The sequence below is a fragment of the Argiope bruennichi genome, chromosome 7, assembly GCF_947563725.1.
Source record: "Argiope bruennichi chromosome 7, qqArgBrue1.1, whole genome shotgun sequence".
NCBI lineage: Eukaryota > Metazoa > Arthropoda > Arachnida > Araneae > Araneidae > Argiope > Argiope bruennichi.
Window position 1 is genome coordinate 94,905,023 of NC_079157.1, and position 5,898 is coordinate 94,910,920.

The 5,898-nt window shown below is 27.8% G+C and overlaps 1 long non-coding RNA gene across 1 annotated transcript; it reads right to left on the reverse strand.

Moving 5' to 3' along the window:
- Positions 1-764: 764 nt before the first annotated feature.
- On the reverse strand, positions 765-4,332 carry LOC129976755 (uncharacterized). The gene is made up of 2 exons (XR_008785187.1): positions 4,220-4,332; positions 765-1,390 (listed from the first exon to the last, which is right to left on the reverse strand). It is a non-coding gene; the product is annotated as an uncharacterized LOC129976755 (long non-coding RNA).
- Positions 4,333-5,898: the final 1,566 nt, after the last annotated feature.

The window sequence follows — 5,898 nt, forward strand, 5'->3', positions numbered from 1 at the left end:
CCTGCGAAATTCAAATGAAATTAGTTGGAACTTCAGTACTTTTTCTTAAATTAGGCTTCCCATATTTACAAAAGAAATGGAAAATCGACTTCACTCATAAGGAATCAATCATTTCTAAAAAAATCGGCAACACGTTTTCCAAAGTTTAAAAAAAACACAGTTTGTCTTTCACAGTTTGTTTTCCTCCTGCATGTTTTAACCTCGATCTCTCCAAACGTTCTTAAGCACTTAATACTAAATCATTTCTCTAAATATAAAAAAAAAAAATGAAATTCTTCAGTTTTATGGTGCAGTAAATTAATAACCTTAACGCCTGTATTTTTAAAATCTGAACTGATATTTTATTCCTCTTATTGCAAAACAGTTCATCTTGTATTTGATAAATTTCTTCATTGATCCTAATAGAGTATAGACTATAAAATTAATTTTTAGACGTAACAACACTCAAATTCACATTTTGATTAAATATTCAAACTTATTTTGACAATTAACTTCTCCAGTTGAAAAATTTAATTTTTACTGCTCAATCCGCGATTTTCCATATCACAATTCATAAGCAAAAGTTTGAATAACAGCATATAATCGGCAAAATTAGATCACGTTATTATATGTTACCTGAAATATGTACAAGCGGAATTAAGAAGAAACTCCAGGAATTGCATACATGTCCGATAAAATTTTCGGCATTAATTAGAAATCTCCCCACATGAAGCTATACCGAGTTTTAAATAAACGCCCTTTTTGAAGAATCCATATTTAGAGGATACTTGATATCCAAATAAAAAATAGTGAAAATTATTGCAATAAAACTGAAAAGCATTTTGTATTATTCTGGAAAATTCTCTTCAACGATTTTAATAATTATTGTATCAGAAAAATATTCAATTTTTGTTCTTAATTCCAAGAGATTGTAATTCCTGCCAAGTTACTTCAAGCTTTGGGGTTCATTCATTTGCGACAGTGATTCGATTGTTTTGTATTAAAATTTGTCTTTCGTGTTCCTAGAAAATAATTTCGTTTGAGATTAAATATGTTCGATTCTTGGAAGGCATCAACCTCTAATATATTTAAAGAATGAGGAAGAAACATTTGCCATTTCAGAATATTCTATGCATGTAATCTCTAAGCGGTTAAGAAGCCACAATTATATCGAAATACCTGGTTAGTCTAATGTGACAGAGTAGTAAATCCAAAAGAAAATATCTTCCTCTTTCATTCGAAAACGGCATGGTCCGGTGTCATGCGAGTCAGTTGACGATTCTTCTTAAAATCAACCTTTAATCAGTACTGCTTTCATATATCTAATCCATCACATACGGAGTGTTGAGTATAAAGATGAAGGTATCGCTTCCACATCATAGTTTCAATTATTTTTTTGTGGAATGATCAGCTGGAAGAGAAATTGATATTAATATATATTGGCAAATTATAAATAAAGAACATTAAGAATTATATATATTTTTTCTTTCACTTTATTTAGAATTTTAATTTATTGCCAACTTTTGTATATATTTATTTGGAAAAAAAATTGTATTGCGATTTATGCTCGTCAAAACGATAATTAATTGTATCTCATTAATCTATGAAACGAAACTGCTGTAAATGGGGGTTTACAACAATAAAAATACTATCCTTGAGTCACTTTATTTTACAATAGCATAGAAAACGTAAAAGAATGAATAATTTATAACCGAAGGGCTAGAACCGATTAATTTGCACCAAATGATATAGTATCTACGTTAAAAACTTAACAGAATATTTAAATATATGAAGATATATTTATAAATATATTTATTAGAATATATAAAATATATGAAGAGAATATTCGTATAAATTCGTTTAAAATTTTTTCTTCTAAGAAGGCTGAAAGCAGTGATAGTTTTACGAAGTTTTCCCGAGGAACCGCAATGAGTTTCTTTTCTATGCGATAAATGTGTTGATTTGTTGAAATATTATCTACAATACATAAGTTAAAGTATAGAATCGTGTTTGGCTTTGGACGTGTTTACAAAATGTTTTGGTAATGAAATTGAGATTTCCATTTCTTCAAATCTAAACTCTTTAAGAAATCTACTATAGGAAACTGGAACTGTACAACCGGTTTGCAAAATGTACCGCAAAAAACTCAAACCAACAGGAAAGTTAAAATGCAAAAGATTGTGATCCTATATTTTAAGTATAAACAAAATTTCTTTTATATGCTTTAATTTTTTGCACACCCTTGTAATAACGATAGTAATAAATTCATAAATATTGAAGTTTGTTCAAATTATGCATTTCTAAAAATTCTGGCTCCCCAGTGGCGTAATAAGCAAGGCGAGCATCTATCAGCTGTATCCTTCACGGCATTGAACGTGGTTATTAGTTCAGAGTAATTACAAGCATGGACTATCGGAAATTACATCTACGTTGTTCCAGTAAAAAATTTACCAATTAAACTAGACAAAAAGACGCTCATCACGAACAGAATATTACGCTCTTCGGGAAGACATTTTGACATAAAGATATCAAATTTTCCAATAGTGACTTCTTGAGAAAAGGCATTCACAGAGAAAGATTAATTTACTCCAAAAATTTTTTAACTAATAAATAGATTCATTCTAAAATTTATTTCTAGTAAGAAATTTTTTCAACCATTCTGGAACATAGCATATGGCAAAAAGTTATTTTTTATACGAATTCAAACATCTTTTCTGCGATACTAATTTTTTTCCGTATATTTATTTTTTTAAATTTAATTTTTAAAAAAAATAGTAACAATATTTAGATTCTATAACTAATTTCGTGGTTTTTTTTATTAATTGGTTTCGTATTTCAATCACGTGTTTAAAACAATGTTAAAGCTATAATTTATGAAAGCAAATTTATGAATTAATTCTGAAGTGCAACTTTCATTTCTAACAATAAAGATTTAGATATTTTAAATAATTATTTTTCCATTTAAATCAAATTATTGTAAAACTGCTTCGTATAGAACACATTAACAAAGTAAATAAAATAAATGAAGTTGATTGAAACATAAAATACCATGCTGCTAAGAAATAGACATTCGAAATTAAACGAGGATATTTTTTCTAAATTTAATGTTGGTAGTGGCAAATAAAAAGGTTTAATCAATTTTAAACTATTGAATTTCGAAGATTATAACCTATATTGTAAATTTCAGTTAAAAGACAAGAACATTTCCAATGCTAATAGAAAAGGCATTAAAATAATTCTATAAATATTTGAAAACAATATTCATTCGAATTACACTTAATTGAAAGAGGCATTGGTGCATGCATACAAATGATTAGGTATAGCAAATAAATTTAGAAGGGAAATCAAACAATCGCTATATATGGCACAATAGTTCTTTCCCCTTTTAATTTTTAAATGAATAAGAAATATTCACAAATCAAGTAAGCAGTGCAATTACTAGGACCTTATTGAAATGAGCAGAACTAAGCGCATTTCCGATCTAGAAGTATTCGAAGTCATGAAAATAAATCATTTTTTAATAGAAAACAGGCATTTGGAAAAAAAATTAGAGAATTGTAATAATTTTAATAGAAATTACATGCATGACTCGAATATATTTTTATATTTTATTTACTTTCCCCAAGATTTCTTCATTTTTATGAAAACTAAGAAATCAGATTTTTTATTTTTATAGAAAGAAAGTTCTAAATATTCCTATTCTATTTAGCTTAATTAAGTGCATTCATAAAACGTATCAAGAACATTCATTTTTGGAGAAATATTGAATGAAATATTGCTTAGAAGAATTAAAACAACAGACTGATTTTACCAGAGCAGAATAGTAGTGTCGAATTTTCAGTTGACATTCCCAATTCCAGTAAATAATTTAACAAAAATTTAAATTATATAATATTAGTAGTATGTTTTATACCATTTCATAAGTCATTTCATAAAATTTCATAAGTCTGGTGAAAAACTTTCACATTTCAAATTCGTTAATTCATTCGTCTAGAAAAAAACAGTGACATTTATATAGTAATGGCTTGCTAATAACTGTTTAAATTTTGCTTAACATTCGACTTTAAAAGATAATCTCGGTTAAAAACATTAACATTTATAAAATTTTTATGAACATAAAAATTTATTGTAATAGATATATTAGTGAGGAAAGTCTCCTAATCTTCGATAGATAATGAAAAATAACTACTCGCAATTCATTACTATATTTATGTGAACACGAAAGAGCAAAGTAACTTACCCAATATTACTCAGTTCATTATGAATCGTGAGCAGTTTTTGAAAACTCAATATGTTATCTCTACTTGAACATAAACAGTGTGGGATATAGCGACGAAGACTGTTATCCCCTGGCTGCTGAGAGGTTACAGTTAGATCATATTCGAGGACTTGAATAAAAAGGATAAAATGTGTTTGTTTGAGAGAGCTTCAAACAGGAGAAAGGCGAATGAGACGTCCGATTCTTCATTTTTAAGTTTTTTTGCAAAGCGCAAGCGATATTATATTAAGGATTTATAGAGATATAAAATTTTATTCAGACTTTTATGTAATTTAAAAAAGAAGTCTTCCAAATTATACATAGAGAAACAAAATGAAAGCCAATAAATCTTCTGAGTGTTATCAATTTATAAGAATCTAGAATTTTTTTTAAAAATCTTTCCATTCCAAAGATTAATACAGGGTGGCTATTCAGCAAGTCGATATTAAAAAGGTTTACAAGAATAGTTATTCAAATTCGAACCCGAAAGAAGCATACGTGGTAAATATAAATGTTATTAAATACGCAACAATAATTGCAATACATTTTAAAAAGAAATTTGTCTCTTTTCATAGAAAATTAAGGAAAGGTGAAACAAAGGTAATCTGCCAATGTATCAGCAAGCATAGGTCATTATTTTATATACTATAAATGAATTTTTCACGCAAAGAACATCCAAGTGACAGCCTTGTGGCATTGGAATCAATGAAAGTATACCATGATATTTTTTGGCTCCAAATAATAATTCATCATTTCTGAAATATTTTTGCACAATGTTTTAGATGCTCCAATTCTATGTATGTCTTCCTCTTAGCTTAGATATTTTTCGTCTTCTTTTTCAGGTATTCAAAATGGATATTTAGGTATGAAATCCGATTTTCAAGATCAAAGGATTGTAAATTGAATATTTATTAAAAAAAAACGCAAAACTTGGTAGATATGTTAAAAGGTAAATTAAAGATGTAAACTCTAAACCCCCTTTTCAAATGATCTCGAAGAATGAGGTGTGCGTGTCATTTTCCTTAGATTGTGCAAAAAACATGAAGTTTTTCACATAATGTTAATAAAATTATTTGCCCAAAATTTCATTTAGAATTTTTATAGATTTAATAGAGAATAAGTTGTTCACATATTTTCTAATAGATGAGAGATGCTCATCCATATGATACGAATTTTTCAATTAGAAAATAATTTTGAATCTTACTTATAATCCTGAAAACTCTGGAATATATTATCTGGATTCTCATGCAATTTCTATGTTAGAATACAATATCCAATAAAGTAATTTATTATTTCTTATACATTTTTTTCTTATCCGTTTTGTAGAAACTATCGTTATACGTACAGACAAAACAGTTCAAAGTATAACACTTGCTCTGCTCAAAGAATTTTTGTCTGCATCTCTGAATCTCCAAAGGACGATTCTACGGAAAATATCTTGGTTTGTACGAACGGTTGTACGACTCAGTACGATGTTATTGCCCATTTACAGTGTTTGTTTTTCTTTTATTCCTTGGTTGTATTAAGATTCGTGAAGAGTTCAGCAATCACTTCTAAATTGCTTGAATTTGAGTATTATTTTCCATTTCATTTAATATAAATGATGTTGTTGTTGCTGTAACATTGTTATGAATATTGCCTTAAAACATCAGATCTGTTAA